The 20,404-nt window shown below is 40.9% G+C and overlaps 1 long non-coding RNA gene across 1 annotated transcript in view; it reads right to left on the reverse strand.

The window, feature by feature from the left end:
• LOC130540869 (uncharacterized) overlaps positions 1-20,404 on the reverse strand; it is a 55,489-nt gene that overhangs the window by 27,414 nt on the left and 7,671 nt on the right. The window contains exon 2 of the long non-coding RNA XR_008954886.2: positions 11,380-11,511. This is a non-coding gene — a long non-coding RNA (uncharacterized LOC130540869). The remainder of the gene's footprint in view (positions 1-11,379; positions 11,512-20,404) is intronic.

Raw genomic sequence — 20,404 nt, forward strand, 5'->3', positions numbered from 1 at the left:
GATGCCTTTGTGGCCACCATTTATACTCACTTTGCTTAGCTTTGGGGCCACGCACCCCCCAGCTGTCTGTCATGCTCCCTGCCCACACGTATGCGTACCTGGTCTAGATTTAGCGCTCCTCTCCCACTTTTCCCTGACACTTGTCAGTTACAGAAGGTAAATCTCTCTGGAAGTGAGAAGTGCTTACCACAGCATATGGGAAAGAGGCATCTTCCAGCATCTGGTATGTAAGGCAATGCAAAAAAGGGGAGAGGACAGAATCACTTCTGGTTTAGAGAGAGCCCAGTGCTTTACAGCTGAAGAGATTCCACTAAAAGCTAACACTCCACTGTGCTTTCCAGTTAATAAAGCTTTTTACATGTATGATTTCATTGAGGCCTCCTGATAACACTGTGAGGGTGCCTGATGTACAGATGAGGAAACAGAATGATGGAGTAGAAAAGTATGGTGTCCAAGCCTTGCTACTCATGAGTAGCAGATCCAGGATTCTAATTTAGGTCTACAGCCCCTAAATCTTCATTTCATTCCCCTAGAACCTTGCTACTCAAAGTGTGGTCCAGGGACCAGGAGCATTGGCGCCACCTGGAAGCTCATTGGAATCTTGGGCCTCACCCTAGACCTGCAGAATAAGACTCCACATTTTATAAGATCCTCTAGTGATTCTCACACACTGAAGTTTAAGAAGCACTGGAACTATTGGATAGTACACTGCCTTTTGAGAGAATGGTGACTCAGGCAAATCTCCCAGCAACTACTTGGTTAAGCATTTCCTTGCAATTTGCAACACCTTGAGATGACCTTGAGATGATCTTGGGTGATCAAGGTTGATTCTGGCTTCCATTTTCATGTTATCTGAAGACAGGGCTGGAAGTAGAGGACATAGTAAAAGCAGAAATGATTTCTCTTTCTGGATCCACAGCAGACCCGAAAATCTTCCCCTTTTTCTTCCAAAGAGAATTTGTAAAATACAGAGAAAGGAGAGGGGAGAAACTGATGAATTAAGGAAGGAAACAGACACTCGTTAAGTTTCTACCCTGTTCTTGGAGGTTTTCCATGTATTCCTTCATTTAATCTTCACAACAAGCACCTTTTTAAGATAAGGTGACTGACGACAGGTTTAAGTGATATGCCCAAGGTCACCCACACTGCTGGGTAACAGAAATGGTATTTGGCTTGGATTCAAAGTTTACACTTTCACTGTACTCTATTTTCTCTTAAAAAAAAAAAAGGAAAAGGGAAGGAAATCAAGATGAAATAAAAGGGTGGTGTGGTAGTCATTAGTGCTGTTCACCAAGAATCTCCAGTTTTTAGTCTCTGAGGTATGTGAAGGATTATACTTCCTGCCCTGCTTAGAAGTAGGTGGGAGCCATGTAAATAGGTTTGGCCAATGAATTGGCAGCAGCTGTTTCATGTTTCATTTTCAGATCAAATATTTAATTGCTTGTGGACACCTTACAGAGCTATCTCTCTTTCCTCTGCCATGAAAATTGCCAATATTCAAGATGGTGGTTGCATCATAAACCTGTATCCATAGTGAGTGAATATGCTCACCAGAGACCCCCACCAACCTATGATAGACACATAATGAGAGTGATAAAAGCAATAAACCTTTGTGTTATTTTGAGCCCCTGAAGTGTGATGGTTGCTTGCTACTGTAGCATCACTGAGCCCATCCCCACTCTTGCAGATGCTAGGAAGACGTGTGAAGGGAAACAGTTAACATTTCTACACTGCAACTTTTTCACTTGAGACTCACAGCATTCCTATGAGAAAGGTAAGGAATGGCTATTATTTATTATGTATTTATAAATTACTATTTACAGATAATTTAACACTGACATAGCAGTTTAAGTGTCCTGCCCAAGATCACAAAGTTTATAAGTGGAAGGGCTAGGTTTGGAGCACAAGGCTTGTAATGACTGATCTTTCTTCAATGCAGAACACTTCCTCCAAAAAAGGACTGGAGCACAATTACCTGCCCTTGGGTATACTCAGATTGGTATATCTAGCTTTGTACTCACACTCCTCTTCCCCCACCACTCAGGAGGAATCCAAGTTATTGGGTAAAAATCAGGCCAAGGAAAAACAAGTACATGCAGTTGCCAGCAGATGACGACATTGGGTCTTTGCTGGGGGCAGAAACCACCAGAGAAAGTTCACAGTGATAACCCTCAATGAAGTCAACTGTAAGGAGCTTCATTGTCCAGTTTGAGTGTTTTTTGTTTTTTGTTTGAGAAAGGGTCTTACTGCATCGCCCAGGCTGGAGTGCAGTGGCACAATCACTGCTCATTGCAGCCTCAACATCCCGGGCTCAAGCGATCCTCCTACCTCAGCCTCCCAAGTAGTTAGAACCACAGGTGCGTGCTACCCCACCCAGCAAATTTAATTTTTTTTTTTTTTTTTAGAGACAGGGTCTCCCTATGTTGCTCAATCTTGTCTCTAACTCCTGGGATCAAGCGATCTTCCCATGTTGGCCTCCCAAAGTGCTGGGATTATAGGTGTGAGCCACCATGCCTGGCCTGTGTTCATCTTTCATGTGATTGTTTTTGCAAGATAGAAAGGCAAAAGTTAGTAGTAGCAGGATTGACCTTTGTAATATGATCTTAAAAATATTGTCTCCTAATTTGCATATGGAAGAATCTCAACTAAATAACCTCCTTTTAACCAGTTCACTAAACAAACCAAAGTTCTCCCTTTTTCCTATAAAACACGCTTCTAATGCAGGTTAAAGGCTCTTGGCAAGTAGGCTACTGTCCAGCATGTCCAAGGTCCTGCTCTCCCATCTTTGAGTGCTATGTTTACTAAGAGTCTATTAGGTTCATTCCCAGGCTTGTTTATGCTCACTGTATTTCTTATTGTCATTATGTACATTAATGTAATGTGAGTCAGAAAAAAAACATATTTCTGTGAAGACTGGATAGAACGCTTTGGAAAGATTTGATAAAAGCAAGTTACTAAAAAGAGTGTTGGCAGACCTGTAACAAAAAATTGAGAAAAGTTATGGTCTATGTGGAACCTGCCCTCAGAATGTTCTTTTAGTTTCCCAAGGCTTCACATTCTGTGTTAAAGAAACGAACTGAAATTCATGGACAATGCATTGCGAGTGTGATTTATACAAGAAAGGCAATCTAGACGTCTTAGAAATGGAATGTAACCATGTTTTTTAAAAGCCTAAGTCATATATCAAATGATTGTCAAAACGATAACCCAAAACAATGTATAGGTTTTGTGTTAAAATAAAATGAAATATTTAAAGTATGGATCTTTTTAATCATTTCTGAATTCAAGCCCTACCTATTTGTCCCAATTGCTTCTGATAGAAGGACTTTCACATAATTACTTTTCCTGTTTGCCATTTTCCCATTTCCCCTTCCACAGACATACTGTGCTACCTTTAAGTGCGAGGTCTTTCACATATCTTTTTTTATCCAATTACCTCATTCAACAATATTTATTTTAAAAAATTTTTTAAAGAGATGGGATCTGCCTATGTTGCCCAGGTTGGTCTCAAACTCCTGGGTTCAAGCAGTCCTCCCACCTCGGCCTCCCAAAGTGCTGGGTTACAGGCATGAGCCAACACATCTGGCCCTCTACAAATATTTCCTGGACAATTACTATGTGCCAAGCACTGGTCTGGGTCCTGGGCATAGACCAACGAACTGTAGAGCCAACAGTAGAGAAAACAGACTTTAAATAATGAGAGAATCATCATTTAATAATAACTGTGGTGTGCGTTATGGAGAAATTCAGAGTTCACTCTGTTTTTATATAACTCAGACCTGGGATGGATTTCCTACTTCTGAATGGTTAAGTAAGTGTCTGAGTAGATGAGCCACCAGCCTTCTTCCTTGTATTCTATTTTTAATGCAGTTTCTTTGGGCCAAATGATCACCGTCATCCTTACCAGCTCCAGACTGTGATTCCATAGTGGCTGGATTGCCTTGGAGCTTAGAGCAGGTTATTTCAGTTTACTCCATGGATATTCTCTCCACTCTTCTCCACTTCATGATGGTTAATATTGAGTGTCAACTTGATTGGATTGAAGGATGCAAATTATTGTTCCTGGGAGTGTCTATGAAGGTGTTGCCAAAGGAGATTAACATTTGAGTCAGTGGACTGGGGAAGGCAGACTCACCCTCAATCTGGGTGGGCACAATTTAATCAGTTGCCAGCGTAACCACAATAAAAGCAGGCAAAGAACGTGAAAAGACTAGACTCGTTTAGTCTTCTGGCCTACATCTTTCTCCTGTGCTGGATGCTTCCTGCCCTCAAACATCAGACTCCAAGTTCTTCAGTTCTGGCTTCCTTGATCCTCAGCTTGCAGACGGCCTATTGTGGGACCTCATCCTGTGACCGTGAGTCAATACTCGTTAATAAACTCCCTTTTATATATACATCTATCCTATTAGTTCCTTCCCTCTAGAGAATCCTAAGATATCTCTATTCTGTTCCCCAAGAGGTGGACCTTTATGGACCCAATCAACTGCCTCCCTCACCCTGTGCCTCCAGGTGGCTTGGAAAGCAGGAGGCGATGAAGGCTGTGGGTTTTGTTCTCTATCTATCTATCTGCAGAATTTTCAAGTGTTGGCAGCCTCGCTCTTGGCAAAGCCACCACCCTTGTCAAGCAGCAGTCTCCTTATAGCTACTCTCTAGGTCAGGGATTGTCAAACAAGGCCCAGACTAAGGGGTGGCAAGCAAAGTGCCTCGGAAGCCAAGGTTACCCTCGGAGTTATGCAAATGCAGGGCCTGAGAGTCCATTCTTTCTTAAATTTTGCACCCTGGACACCTCACTTGCCTTACCCTTGTCCCGGCCTTGATGCAAACTTCCTTTGTAAAGGACTAGAGAATAAATATTTTAGGCTTTGTAGGCCACACAGTTTCTGATGCAAGTATTCAATTCTGCTTTTGAAATGTGAGGGCAGTCATAGACAATATGTAAACAAATGGGCACAGCTGTGTTTCAATAAAACTTTATTTTCAGAAACAGGTACAGGGCCAGGTTTGATCCATGGGCCATGGTTTGCCAACACCTGCTCTAAGTGATACAGTTCCCCACGGTTGCTTACTCTGGGACAGCACGGTCCCTTGTGGTTTCCTTTAATCCTGCTCACATCTTTGCAAAAAGCCCCTTTACTAAGCTCCCCTCGAATTATCCAAATTGAGTGTGCCATCTGTTTCTTGCTAGGACCCTAATTGATGCACTTGGCTTTGCATTTCTCCAACACAGGCTTTAATTGCAAAGTAACAACAACAAAAAAACAACAAAATGGAGACTACAACCAATTACTCTGTAGCAGGGAAGTGGTGGTGTTTACGTGTATTCATCCATTCCCAAATATGATAGAATATTTCACAAAGTTGCAGTACACTCTTAAAGTTGATGGGAGCTGAAATAAATAAGCCTTTTTTTTTCCCCTGGGGCCTGCACTCTCAACCCTGCTGCCCTACTTGTCCTCTTCTAATGGAATGGAGGTCTATTCTAATTAAACAAGAAAACACATCTTTTCACAAGGGGAGAACGGAGGACATTGTACTCTGTTCCTCAAAGAAAGCATGCTTTAATAAGAATCCTTTTATAATCCCTGCTTTTATTTGTAGCTTCCCAAAGCTTTTGCTGGTAATAAAAGGATTGTAAAGTTGACAAATATAAGCAGGGACAAAGAAGTTTGGGGAGATAATGCTCTAGTGAATGGGCTAGTATTTGAAAGTTTATTGATCCTGCAACACCTAGAAGATGATCACGAAGAGCCAATGCTGCCATCAATCAGGGTGATATTTCTATTACAAAGTAAAAGCCCTTCCAGGCAGGGTTATTCATTTCTCATATCATGTAAGAATTATGCTTTGTGCTGAGAAAAATAATTCAGGCCAAAATGCAGGGCTTAGCATCTGAAGATCTGGATTCAAATCTGGCTTCATAGAACTTCTAACCTACTGCTTTATCATATGGAAGCAGCAAATAGAGCTGTAACAAATGCAATGTGTTCTGTTGTGGGGTTGCAGACATCTGCTGTCATTCCACCACTATGACTATCACAAGTAGCATCCATTACTTCTGGAAAAAGCCACCCATTTTCACTTGAGGTTCCCTCACTCTCACACTTAAAGCCTCACACTTTCCACTTCTGGTGGAGCTCCATCTCTGTGGCAAGGGTGGAACATGTGACCAAGCCTAGACCAATTAATATACTGTATCCCTTGGGCAGAGAGATTTGTTTAATTATAGGCAAATGATCCAGTTACAGCCAATGAGACTTTCTAGGAAAGTGATTAGACAGGCTGTCCTTTCTCACTAGGCTTGAATGTGAGGGCTGGAACTGCTGCAGCCATTGTGGATATATGGGGAGCCTGAGGCTGAAGTCAACAGAGTAGAAGGATGACATTGTTCAAGTCCCACATAGAGCCATGCCTAAAGCTGGTATTGGTTGGGAGAAAATATAGACAAGTTTTCACACTTTCCTTTATCTAAACCCTTTGTAATGTGACTTTGCAGGTTCTCCCATTGAGAACATTAAGAGATGGAAACTACTTCCTACTCCTTGAATATGGACTGCTCTTGTAGCTTGCTTTGACCCGTGCATTCCAGTGGAAGTGATGGTGTGCACTTTTGCTGTCAGAATCCTGCACCATGCAGAAAAGCCTAGGTGAACCTGCTGGAGGATGAGAGACAATGTGGATGAGAGCCAAGGCATCCCAGCCAACAGCCAGAAGTAGTGTTGCCTAGCTGACCCACAGCTAACTGCAGATCAATAAGGGAGCCCAGTTCAGACCAGAAGAAACATCCAACTGAGCCCAGCTTAAATTGCTGACTTGCAGATTTTCTGCGAAATAAACAGTTGTTTTAAGCTACTGTATGTTGAGGTGATTTATTATTCATCAATAACTGATACACATCCCATCCCTGAATTTTTCATTTATATGAACCGATAATTTTATTTTTGATGTAGTCAGTTAGGAATGGGTTTTCTGTGACTTGAAATAAAACAATTGTTAACACATCAAAGATGTGTCTTTATTTCCCCCACTAGATAGCATCGTTAGGGATTCTGTCTTATCCTTATCCAAAGCACTTGCCCTATCTGGATCCAAAGCTGACTGATTGATCAATAACTACTTAGTGATTGACTATGTCATATTGACAGATTCACAAATCACATTTTGAAGAGCAAAGAATATATTTGCTCTTGAGTCTCCAATGTCATCTGTAGGGCAATTGTACTTTCTTTGGCTTAGAGCCTCAACAGAAATTTGGAAGATACAAGGCTCTTCTCCAACCATCACAATAACTGAAAACAAATACATCTGAGACATTGTGTCTAAGGAACCCAACTCTGCCATCTCCCTCAAGGGAACCCAGAAAAATCTGGGCTTTAATCCTACCCTCCTTGCTATAAAAACCTGAAATGATGTCATCTTTTTCTTTCTAAAATAAAATAAAGGCATGTAGTGCTTCTAGGCAAGAGGTCTAGATGTATCTGCCTTTCCTGTCCTCCAGGACACCATCCACTTATTGCTACAACTTGCTGCATTATTCCTGCAATTTATTTTCTTCTTTTTGCACAAAAAAAGGAAGAAAAAACTAAAGCAGGGATTCCATAGAATTCATCCTCTACTTTAGTAAAAAGGTAGAATCCACCTGACCTATTCTGTATGTCAGAGTGGAATCCAGCAGCCATTTCTCTCCAATTATTGACAAATTGTGTGTGTGTGTGCATGTGTGCATGTGTGTGTGTGTGTGTGTGTGTGTGTGTGTAGAGAGAGAGAGAGCGAAAAAAAAGGTAGATATACACCAGCATTTTTATTCTTAAATAAGAGGATAACCAGGCTTTCTCCCACCCAAGTGAGTTTACACTTTAAATTCTTAAATGGCTGGGTTTTTTTTCCTCAGATCTGCAGACAAAGATCCAAAGGAAGAAGATTTTGTTGAAGACTGAAAAGAGAAATATACTTGGTGGACAGAGATAACTCCTTTCAGCACAGAGGTCAGGTAAGGGAATCACAGACTGACATTTACCCTTCTCTCTGAACTCTCCCAGGCCTCAACAGCTCCTAATCTTTCCTTTCTTCATTCTCCCTCCTCCTCATTCACATCTCTTTCCCCAAGAAGACTCAAGAAAAAGTCCAAGATAAGAAATTCCATTTATAAGAAAAGGAAGGCACAGGTTAATTTGGTTTATCTCCTCCAACCTCAACAATGGATGTGAGTTCTGACAATTGCTTGTGGTCAGAACCAATCAAACTTTCCTTCCTCATTAGATGACAAGGCTGCAGCATGAAGAAGATGCCATATTGTGGAATTGGGTGCCAAGGAGAAGACATTCGAAGGTGCATGAACAGAGTGAAGGTGGTGCAAGCAAGTGCAGAGGAGGTGGGGAGACTGGAGTGCTGGGAAAAGGGTCAGCAGAAGCTAGCAAACATGAAAGACACAACACAAAACAAGCAGTTGTGCAAATTAGGATGATAAGGGGGGAGTGGTCAAAGGTGTGTTTCTCATGGCTCACCCAGTGCAAACTCAGTCTTATGACCCTACTTGACTGACTGCACCTGGCCTCTGCATCCCTTCAGCCTCTTCCCCAAAAGGACTCCTCCTTATTGCCAGCCACACAAGCCTTCCTTCATTTCCTCTAACAGGCCAGACTTGTTCCTGGCTCCCGGTCTTGGCATTCACTGTTTTTTCTGCCATAGCTGGCTCCTTCCCAAACATGAAATCTCAGCCCAAACAATATCTCCTCTGAGACGCCAGCCTTGATCACCTTTATACAATACAGATCCACTCCTGCCCATCACTTTCTATCTCATGACCCTACAATGTGCCCCTTCGTGATAGCTCACACCAGCTAAAACCATCTTGTTTGTGGATTGCTCACTTGCCCCCTGCCTGTCTCTAGCTCTAGGAGGTCGGCTCCCTGTCACTGTCTGGTCTACTGTGTCGTACCACCCATGCCCAGCACCTGGCCTTGCACATTATAGGACTTAATGCAAACTTCTTGACTGAAAGAAAAATGAAGAAACTCAGCCTTGGGAGAGAAAACAACCATTAAATGATTATTTAATAAAATAGAGTATTAATCTATTTTATATTAATTATTTAGCTCATAAAATATTAATTGTCTTTACAACGAATGTGTCCTTAGTCATTGGTGTTTGTGCTTTGTGAATCTTCACATCCCATGGGGCCAGTAATGGGGGTGGGGGTGTAGTGTGGGAAGTGGGGCAGGGAACCAATCTGGCCTGCAGGGGTTACCTGCCCCATGGGTGCCTGCAGGCTTCATGTGGTTTCAGTGGCATGGCACCCTGATGGGAAGAGTGGCTCAGAATTGGTGGAGTATGGTGATAATAAAAAGCAAAACAACTTTTAGTTGATTATTGTTTTTTAATTCTATACCGACTATGGCCCCTTCACTGCCTGCACCCTGTGAGGAGAGTTTTCCCACATCTGTCCCACTCCCACCCTCACACTCCACTGGTTTTTTCCCCCTTCTTGAGTGAACACACGCACTGGAAGAGCAGGTGTCCTTGAAGGGAGGACCAGTTCCATGACAGGACACATGTCCTCCCAAACACAAACATACGCAAACACAGAACAAATTAGAATCTATCCTGGCTCCTGAGAACACTTGCTCTCAGGCCGCTAAAGCACCTTGATAATAAATTGTCCTGTGCCTGCTACCTCTGTCTCCACCTGCTCCTGGCAGAAATCTCTTCCCTCATTCCAGCCACTCTCTGGAGGGCAGGCAGAGTTCTGTTTATCCATGTCCACAGGCCATGCCAACCAATGGATCATGGCTTCCCCACTTCCAGGAAAGCCACATGGCCCAGGATACAATAGAGTAGGGAATGAGTAGGAGGAGAACTGGTCTCTTTATCCCAGCAATATGGACCTTGTGATGGCAAGAGACCTAAAGACAGTCACATTTACTTCTCATCTCTACCCGGGCCCTTTCACACCTAACAGAGTATGGCAATTGGTACATGGATAGCACTGAGCTGAGTGACCCCTCATTACTTCCTGCCATCGGACACTTATGTTCCATCCCAGTAGGGTTCCCTAGTCACAATGAAGATCCAGTCTCTATGCTACCTCCATCTGATTTCTTCCTTGATCTCTACTCCTTTTATCCCACTAACAAATTTTGTATTATTACTTTTCATTTATTCAAAAGTATATATTTGTTTGTGCACAAAAAATACAATTTCTTTTTTTGTATGGTTCAGATTTAAATCCCACATACATGATATATGCAAGCAAGTTGCTTTGCTGGGGAGATTTGTGAAATTTCCTCACACTCATGTTGTAAGCTACTTTGTGGTCCTCATCTCTTTTCACATGGACAGCACTCTTACAGAAATTAAGAACTTTATTTTGTTGTAGAAAACCAGATGTAAGCCCATTGAAAGGAGAAACCTTGGCTATCTTTGTCATTATAATAAATCTAGTATGAAATTGTTGGTTAGAAAATATTAAATGAAAGGAAGACAGAGAAGGAGGGAAGAGGAAGGTAAGAAGGGAGGAGGGAGCTAGAGAAAAGGGGGGGGAGGGAGAAAAGAAATTAAGTTGTCCTGAAACTCAACTGCTAGGACAGTTACTGTGAGTAAAGAGGAAATAACAGTTTATAGAAAAATATGTTTCTTATTTTGAAAAAAAAAGTTTGGAATAAAACAAAAAATACAAAGACCCCTATTTTTTAGAATTATGAGGAGTTTGAGGAGTCACTTAAATGTTTGTCAAACATCACTACTTCTACCTATAAAGGGGAAAATACTTATAAAGGGAAAATTTTAACTAGAGTGATATTTGGGACTTAAAATGTCTGGTACCAATTTTATCCATTTCTCATCCCAGAGCAGGAAGTTTGCATTGTTTATGACTGAATATTCAAGTATCTTTCCCCCACTAGGATTTACTGTAGGTTCGTGGTAGTGACAGGGGATTTAAATGAAAATTTTTAGGTCTCGGTCAGTAAAACGACCTGTGTCAGCCTAGAGAAAGAGGAAGAGAGGAGACAGGGTTGACCCAGCGCTGGACAGAGGAGTCTGAAGATGTGCATGGGGAGAAAATAATTGAGCTCATGTGACCCAAAGTCAAGTGTACTCTGGGTTTAGGTCTCAGCTGCAGTATTTATCGGACTGTGAGGATCATTTCAGCTCCCTGAGCCTCAGTTTACTACTCATCTACAGAATGGAATTAATAACATTAAATGAGATGATGCATCACTAGACATTTAGCTCAGAACATGGCATGTATTACATATGCCACAACTGTTAGCTATTGTTATGATAATCTTTGTTATTATTATGGTCAGGATGCCTACTGCAAGACTAAATATATATCAAATGTTTTCTGTTGCGCATACAACTTGAGCATATTTTCCAACTTACCTTACAGTTCCATGTAGCCACGTGGCTGGATTCTGAACAATGACCACTTCCAGACCGGACTTACAAAATCTCTCTCCACACTCTCTCATTTCCCTCATCTTCCAAGAAGATCCAATGGAGGACTTCAAAGTCCTAGAAGATGGCAAAGCGACAAGACAGAAAGAATGTCATCCATGAATGACCACGTGGAGCAGAGCTCCCACTCCCTGCCCTGCTGTCCCACATTGCACAAGAATGTGACATAGAAACACAATTTCATTTCTCTTATGTCATGGAAATTTGAGGACTCTTCCTTATAGTAGCTAGTATTAATTACCCTAGCTAATGCCAAGGAAGACCAAAAAGTCTTTCCGATGCTTTGTAAGGACTAACCAGAAGACACACATAAACACAGCTTTGCTCAAATTCCTTTTTGTCACAAATCACTTCTTCAGGGCCTCAGAATGTGAATTCCAGCTGCTCTGTCAACCAATGTCTAGAATCATTTTTGCTGTTGAGTGCAAAGTCTTCATTCACGAGGGTGCTCTCCAAACGCATTCATTCCATGGTGTTCATTTCTTGGTATAGAAGCATATGAGGAACAGCACACTCCCTGGATCTATATACTACATTACCTGTATTAATAAGAATGCTAGGCTGTACCCATTCATTATCTACCAGCCCACCAGACAAAATGATTCACCCTAGACTTACAGGTTGAAGTCGATTGAGTATCCTTTGAACTGGAGGGAGAGGCGCTTCCATAAAGTGGTGAGAGCTTTATGGCAGAAAGTTCTATTAATGACCCCACTTCAGTGCTTATCAGGAGCAGGCCATATAATCCCTTCCCGGAATTACATGCCGGTCGGTTCAGATAAATAACCCAGATCTCTGTCATTTATAATCCAAAACGTTAACAATTAATTTCCAAAATCAATCCTGAAGGGGGCTAGAAGCCTAAATCGCTAGGTCCAGGCAGACCCCACTCCATGAATTTCTCATGAGTCAAAATTTAAGCCTCGAAACTTGTAACTAACTGTTGTCAAGACACAGCTGACTTAGGCAATCAAGACAACAGTATTCAGCAGTAACCTGGGTGAAACATACTCTAAGTGTGAATTAATAAGTCGGCTGACACCAGGCCCCAGATGTTTCCCACTCTGGCAATATGCCTGAAGTGATGATAAGCAGATTTACATACTTAACTAATATGTTTATTTAAAAGAAATTTCCAAATCCAAAATAACATCCAGATTTCTTATTTGGCTGCAGATCAAAAGACATCCTATCAATAAAGACAGAATCCAGGATAAACCTTTTCAACATCTGCTTAAAACCAAACAACAGATTTGAGAGTTTTGGTAAAACTTAATTGCAGACAAATTTCACTGCCTCTTACATAAATATATATTTTCATGTCCCTGGGGTGGTTCTGACCTCATCAATTTTCGTGTTCACAATACACAACATTGTTCTTTTACCAGCACCAACAATTCTGCCTTTATGGAGAATTCCCATCCCAAGGTTTTCTTTCAGACTGAAGGATAAACAGACTTTCTCTCTGGCCAGGAAAAGTCGAACAAAAGTCAGGGGCATGTGCTAACGCTTGGAATGTTGTAGAAAAGAAAAATCGACCCCTCTACCAGTAAGATCTTTGTTTTTCTATAAATATTAGAAAGCATTTATTTGGTCTCCATCTCCGATAAATCTGAAAGGAGAATAGAGAAGTAGAGATGCTCCTTGAGTATTACATTTTTTTTTTCTTTTCGGTGGTGTTGATTCCCCAAGGGAGAGCTTAGTAACTGGATCAAAGTCTTAACAGATCTGTGTGCTTGTGAAGGAGATGATAATAGGAGGGGTGTTGGCCATAGTAGCACTTATCCCTTTAGTGTGAATTAGTTCACTTTCTTCAGGTCTTAGCTGTCTGAAATTGGACCATGATCCTTGGGCACTGAGACATTTTTCTCCCACCTGGCCAGTGCTGCAATTGAGCTAAGGATTTGGTTCAGAGACTCCTGTTGCCTGGGGATCTGTTTAACGTCAAGACCGATATTAGCTGGTTGACCCTGGGGTCGGGTGACTTAGAGAGTCAGAAGTCATCCATGTTTGCTGCTGCTCCACCCTTTGAACTTAGTCATGATAAACTCCTGGGTCCAATCCTGTTACAGCCAAAATAGCAAGAAAAGAGTGGTAGAAGCAATCAGAAAAATGCATAGTAAGGCACCAATGAGATACCATCTTCCTCTTCTCAATTGGCATACACTTTAAAATAGCGGTGTTCAGTCTTTTGGCTTCCCTGGGCCACACTGGAAGAAGAATTGTCTTGGGCCACACATAAAATACACTAACACCAATGATAACTGATGGGCAAAAAAAAAAAAGAATCACAAAAAATTTCTTATAATGTTTTAAGAAAGTTTACAAATTTGTGTTGGGCCGCATTCAAAGCCATCCTGGGCCACATGCAGGACAAGCTTGCTTTAAAATATCCCATTTGAAGACAGTTCAGATCTCCCCAGTTATAGATGATTTATCAAATAACTATGTATGTATGAAATTAATATATCAAAAGCCTTAAAACATTTCCAACCTTTGACCAAAAAATTGTTCTTCTAGGATGTATCTTAAGACATAATTATGATTTGTGCACAAATTTAGCTATGAAAATGTAGTTTTACTTATGAGATGACAAAAATATCACAAATGACCTAGGTGTCAAACAATAGAGACCAGTTAATTAAATGATGGTCCACAACTTATATAATTATTAAAAACATTTAGGATATTTACATTTAATAAAACCCATAGTGAGGGCATTTAGATTGTTTCTAATTTGGACTTTTATGAATAAAGCTGCTATGAAATTATTGTATAGTTTTTCTTTTTATAAATAGATGCTTTCATCTGTTTTGGGTAACCCTCCATGAGTAAAATAGCTGGATTATATGGGAAATAAATGTTTAACTTTATAAAGAACTACCAAACTTGTTTCCAAAGTGATTATATCATTTTACAACGCTGCAACAATGTATGAAAATTCTAGTTGCTCCACCTCCTTCTCAATACTTGGTTTCCCAATCATTTTAATTTTAGCCATTCTAGCAGGTGTGTAGTGATATGTCATTATCGTTTCAATTTACATTCCCCTAATAATTAAGAATGTGAGCATCTTTTCATGTGCTTATTCTCCACTTGGGTATTTTATTTTGTGAGTTGACTATTCAAATCTTCTTTTCATTTTTTATTAGGTCATTTGTCTTATTGAGTTGTAGGAGTTCTTCATATATTCTGGATATAAGCCCTTTCTCAGATGTTTTGCAAATATTATCTCCCAACCTGTGGTTTTCATTTTCATCTTGTTTATAGTTTTCTTTCTTTCTTTCTTTCTTTCTTTCTTTCTTTCTTTCTTTCTTTCTTTCTCTTTCTTTCTTTTCTTTCTTCCTTTATTTCTTTTTCTTTTCTTTTTTTTTTTTGGTGAGACAGTCTCACTCCATCACCCAGACTGCAGTGCAGTGGCACCATCTCACCTCACTGCAACCTCCACCTGCTGGGTTCAAGTGATTCTCATGTAGCAGCCGGGATTACAGGCACCTGCCACCACACTCAGCTAATTTTTGTATTTTTAGTAGAGACAGGGTTTTGCCATGCTGGCCAGCCTGGTCTCTAACTCTTGGCCTCAAGAGATCTGCCCACCTCGGCCTCTCAAAGTGCTGGGATTACAGGCGTGAGCTACCATGACTGGCTTCATCATAGTATCTTTCTAAGTACAGAAATTTTGAACTTAAGTTGCTTTTGAGAAAAAGAAATGTTGTGGTGCTTAGTGAAAAGATTCAAGAGCACCTGCCTTTCAACCCCTGCTTAGCCTCTGTTTTTTCACTTGGCTGCCATCTCTCTTGCTGTGTGGACTTTTCCTCATCAACCCAACCATCTGGTGCCTACTGGTGGAAGCTGTGAGTGGGTAAAGGCCAATGAGGTGTCAGGGAACAACAGTAGAAACAGAAGCCAAACCTAACCTGCCCTGGAGCTTCCCATGTGCTCTAGAAAGGGAAGTACCTTGTCTGCTGAGGCACCTTCTAGTACTTTCCAGCTTTAAACGAAGCATGGATCTTTTCCTTCACAATTAACAAAAGCCCTTGTTCAGGTATGTTTGGCACGTGCTGTCATGCTTCTTTGTCACAAGCAAAACAAGAAACTAGGGATCCTTCAAAATTCTATTAGAAAATAGACCTTTCAGGAAATGTTGCAGAATTGGCTTTCTGGGATATGGGACCAAATATTCCTTCATTCCCTGAGAATTGACTTCTTTCTGCTGTATGCTCCAAATGAACTCCATATATACATACCTCATCATGCCTCTAAATTTTTAGGGCACACATTTCTTTACATGTCTACCTCCTGCAATTACACTGGAAGCCCCTTGAAAGCATGGCCATGTTTTGTACATCTTTGTATGTATAGTGCCTGTCTTAGTCCATTTCTATTGCTATAAGAAAATACCTTAAATCTGGTAAATTATAAATCATAGAGATTTATTTCTCACAATCCTGACGGCTGGGAAGTCCAACAACAGGGCACCAGAAGATTTGATGTCTGCAAAGGGCTGTCTCTGCTTTCAAGATGGTGCCTTCTTGGTGCATCCTCACATAGCAAAATGACAGAGAGCAAAAAGGACTAAACAGACTTCTTTAAGATGTTTTACAAGGGCACTAATTCCATTCATAAGGGCAGGGCCTCATAACCTAATCACCTCCTAATGGCCCCACCTCTTAATACCATTGCATTGGTGATTAAGTTTTAACACAAATTTTAGAAAGACACAAACATTCAAACCATAGCAGTGCCTACCACAGAACTGATACAGAATAAGAACTCAATGGATACTACTTGAATGGCTGAATGAATGAAGTGAATTAATTGTTCGTATCCCCAAATCTGAGAGATATCTCTCTGTTTAATAATCTATCTTGTTAAAACTTTGCTCTGGAGTTGGACAGACCTGGGATCACATCTCAGCTCCAGTTCTTGCTAGCTGTGTAACTGAGACAAAGTTCTCAGCTTCCTTTGAGTCCCCTGGCTTATTAAAGGGGAACAATGGTTATAATTATAATAACTACCTCATGAGTGTGTATGGACTCAATGAGTTAACACAAAGTGTGTAAGCCAGTGCCTGGTTCTTAGTAAGTGCTCTGTAAATGTTAGCTTTGGTTATTTACATGCTGTGTTTTATGTGACCCATTTCTTATGAAATAATGTTTGCTACAAGTAGAAGATGATGGTGATGGCCAAATGTGCATTATATATTTTAGTCTTCATAACAACCAGTTATTATTATCCTTTTTTCAGTTGTAACTGAAGTGACATGCGTGAGGTCACAAAGCCAGTGATAAAGCTGGGATTCAGACTCAGGCTGACCATACTTTAATCTCTAAACATAGTCACTCTGTCCCTTCACACAGGAAAGCATTCTCTGATTTGGAGGAGAGAATTCCTGTAGCCAAGGATGGTGGCATAGGCCATAGACATGGGGCTGGCAAATTGCTTAGCCTAGAAGAACAAGAGTCAGCCAACTTTGGGGACTCCCTGTTCTATCCCCCTCCCTCTTATGGCAATAGGATTAAGTTCTGTGTATTAGTCCATTTTCATGAGGCTGATAAAGACATACCAAAGACTGGGTAATTTACTTTAAAAAAAAAAATAAAGAGGTTTAATGGACTCAGAGTTCCACATGGCTGGGGAGGCCTCACAATCATGGCAGAAGACAAAAGTCACGTCTTACATGGTGGCAGACAAGAGAGAATGAGAGCCAAGTGAAAGGGGGATCTTTCTTTATAAAACCATCAGATCTCGTGAGACTTACTCACTACCATGAGAACAGTATGAGGAAACTGTCCCCCATGATTCATTTCTCTCCCACCAGGTCCCTCCCACAACACTTAGGAATTATGGGATCTACAATTCAAGATGAGATTTGGGTGGGGACACAGCAAAATCATATCAAGTATATTGCAGAAAACATGAATAACAGTGGCTAAAACAAGATACAATTTTTTTTCTCTTACATAAGAAAAGAGCAGCCTAAAGCTTATTTAGCCTAAAGCTGGTATGGTGGGTTCCAGTCCACAGGACCAGGGTTCTACTTTTTTGCTCCTTGAAAATAAGCATCCAGGAGAAGTGCTGTTCTTCATCACGGGGCCTGAGATTCTCCTCCCCCACCAAGTGTCACCTTTCTGCTGGTCTGCAGAAACTCCTCTGTCTCTTCAGGCAGCAGCACCAGATACACCAAGCAGACCAAAACAACATCACAAAGGCTCTGAAAATTAAACTGTCTTTGTAACCACAGTCCACGAAAGTATGCCAAGACCTCTGTGCTAAACCTAAACAGGCTGACTGCCTGCTAAAATAAAAGATTAAAACAGGATCCAGAGTCTCCTAATATAATAGCCAAAATGTTCAGTATACAGTAAAAAGCCATGACACTGAGAACCAAGCAAAACACAAGTGAACTAAAAAAGACCATCAACTGACAGCAATGCTCAGATGAATCAGATGCTGGAATTGCCTAACAAGGATTTTAAAGGAGACAGAAATGCTTCAACAATGAATTACACATTCTCTTGAAACAAATGAAAAAAATATAAAATCTGGGCAAAAAATAGTTTTTTTATTTTTTTAAAAAAAGGAAACCACAGAACTCTAAAATATGCAGAAACTCTAAAATAAAACAGAAATAGAAAGGGCATGTCTCCTAGCCAGATCAGCCATTCAAAGAAGTGCAGAAGAACTATTCAATGATTTTCACCTAATTTCCTTGGCTACTTTCCAGCTGCAAGGAATGCTGGGAAATGTAGTCTTTAAGCAGGCACACTAATGATAGACTGGAGTTTTGTTTACCAGGTAAAAGGAAAGAATATGTATTGGGTTACTAAGCTACCCAGGTCTGCCCCTGACACAAAGGGCTCATACATTGGGAACAAAATCAAGGCTCTGGGAGTTTACATTGGAATATGAGCTTACTGTGGATAAGACCAAAGAAATCCTGTGCACACGGATGAGGATTATAAATCCTGGTTCAGGCTGGCATGATCCACAGTTGCCACGATTCCTGTATGCCTGCAGAAAGACAACTTGATGTGACCTAATGTCACTAACATCTCGACAGGCTCACCTTTTGAGGGAAGGCCATTTAATTACCTGATTAATTTGCTCATCTTAATTAACTTGTTCCTATTGTTGATAACCTTGTATTGATTGCTCTGCTGGTAGTAATTAGAAAACTGGTAAAGAAGTAAGGAGAGAAGCCCAAAGAGGGGGGCAGCACAGCACACAGATTGTCTTCCTGTCTCCTAAGAATCTACTGTGTAGGCTGTGAGCTTAGCATATTTGCTTCTCTTTTTAGGTAAATATGTTATAGACACAAATGATGTTCTCTGTTGATTATTTATAACCACTCCACGTTCCTTCTTAGAGTATCTGCCCTTTTCATTTTTTCAAAGACTCAGCTCTCATGAGCCCCACATGACCTGCCACCCCCATCAACCACAGCTGATTGGATAAGCACCTGACCTAGACTGTGCCAGTCACATTTGATTGTTTCAGATTTCTGAATCAGAGCATGAAGAAACAGTACCAGTTAACTTTGGACACTGAAACTATAGGACGATGCAGACTTGGAAGGTGGACAAGGTAGCTATTTCGTGATAGCCACCATGGACCCTGTATTCCCACCAACAATCAGAGAGCACTTGTCAGTTAAGTTCACCAGACTCCTAATGGCATTATAGTTCTCCCACCAAACTTCTTGCCCCAGGGTGTATGGACTATCTCTGATTATTTGATAGAAGTTTCCCTGTACATTAGCTGACTCAAATTCATTGCCATTTTTTGCAACCCAAAGAGTCCCTTCTATAACAAAGCACTCTCATCATTGACTTCTCTCTATCTTAGTTTTAAGTGTCTCTGGTGAAAATGCAAATTTAAAGGACCTATTAAAAACAACAGAGTGGGAGTTGCTATCAAATAAAGTATAAACTGCTAAACTGCTAAGGCCTCTATCAAGACCAATGCTGTGCTCTTTCCAACCCAGTAAAACGAGGCTTTATTGTCCACCACTAACATGTCACCACCTCCCCTATTGACTTCAGTCCTTTGGGACCCCCTAACTCTCATACCCCACCCAGCTTCCGAGAACTCTATTGCCTCCCAGAAGTAATCATAGTCAACACTTAGTGGTAGTTATTTTGGCTTGAGGCCATGGCCTTGCAAAGCTGGTATTGAAGTGATGCTCTCATATCTAATTTGACTGAATTGAGTGTTCCAGTAAGACTGGTGATGTTTTCCTTGCTTCAGGGTCCATCCTAATGAGCAAATGCTGCCTCACTTTCACAGAAGGCTGCAAATGTAGACTTGTAAAGAAAATCTTTACAAACACTTCTTGGTGTCTTAGAGATCACCCAACACAATTACACATGGGGATATGCTGGGAAGTACTAAAATAAACCTGATTTATCCTTCACATATGCCTTTCATTTGCTATTGTGGCTTCAAAGCTCAAAAAAAATAGAGAGATGTTTCTCTAAACTTTCACTATTTATTAACTGAGAATGTAACGGAAGTGAAACAGCCAACAAAAATTAAAAGCAGCTTACTCAGGGATACAGAGTCATGACTATGTGGAGCCCCATATCTTTACTTCTTTGTCTAAAGTCCTCATAAGCACTGTCTGAGTTTGCATGAGTCCTACAAACTAGAACAACTCCCAACTTCATTGAGAAGAATGAGGACATCTTTGCAAAGAAGGCAGAGGAAAGCCACGTGCTGCTTGTAACACTTTGATGGCTACCCAGTGCCAAGGTTTTTTTTTTTTTTTTAACAATCCTGACAGCAGAAATCTGGAAGCTTGATCCTAGAAGACTGAAGAGTCCCCAACATAACCCTGAACTCTCACATAAGAGAGGAACTCTTAGTTCGTTTGCCATTAAGAGAAAACCACAGACTAGGTCATTTATAATGAACAGAAATTTATTTTCTCACAGTTCTAAATGCTGGG

This window comes from Pan paniscus, chromosome 18, assembly GCF_029289425.2.
Source record: "Pan paniscus chromosome 18, NHGRI_mPanPan1-v2.0_pri, whole genome shotgun sequence".
NCBI classification, from domain to species: Eukaryota; Metazoa; Chordata; class Mammalia; order Primates; family Hominidae; genus Pan; species Pan paniscus.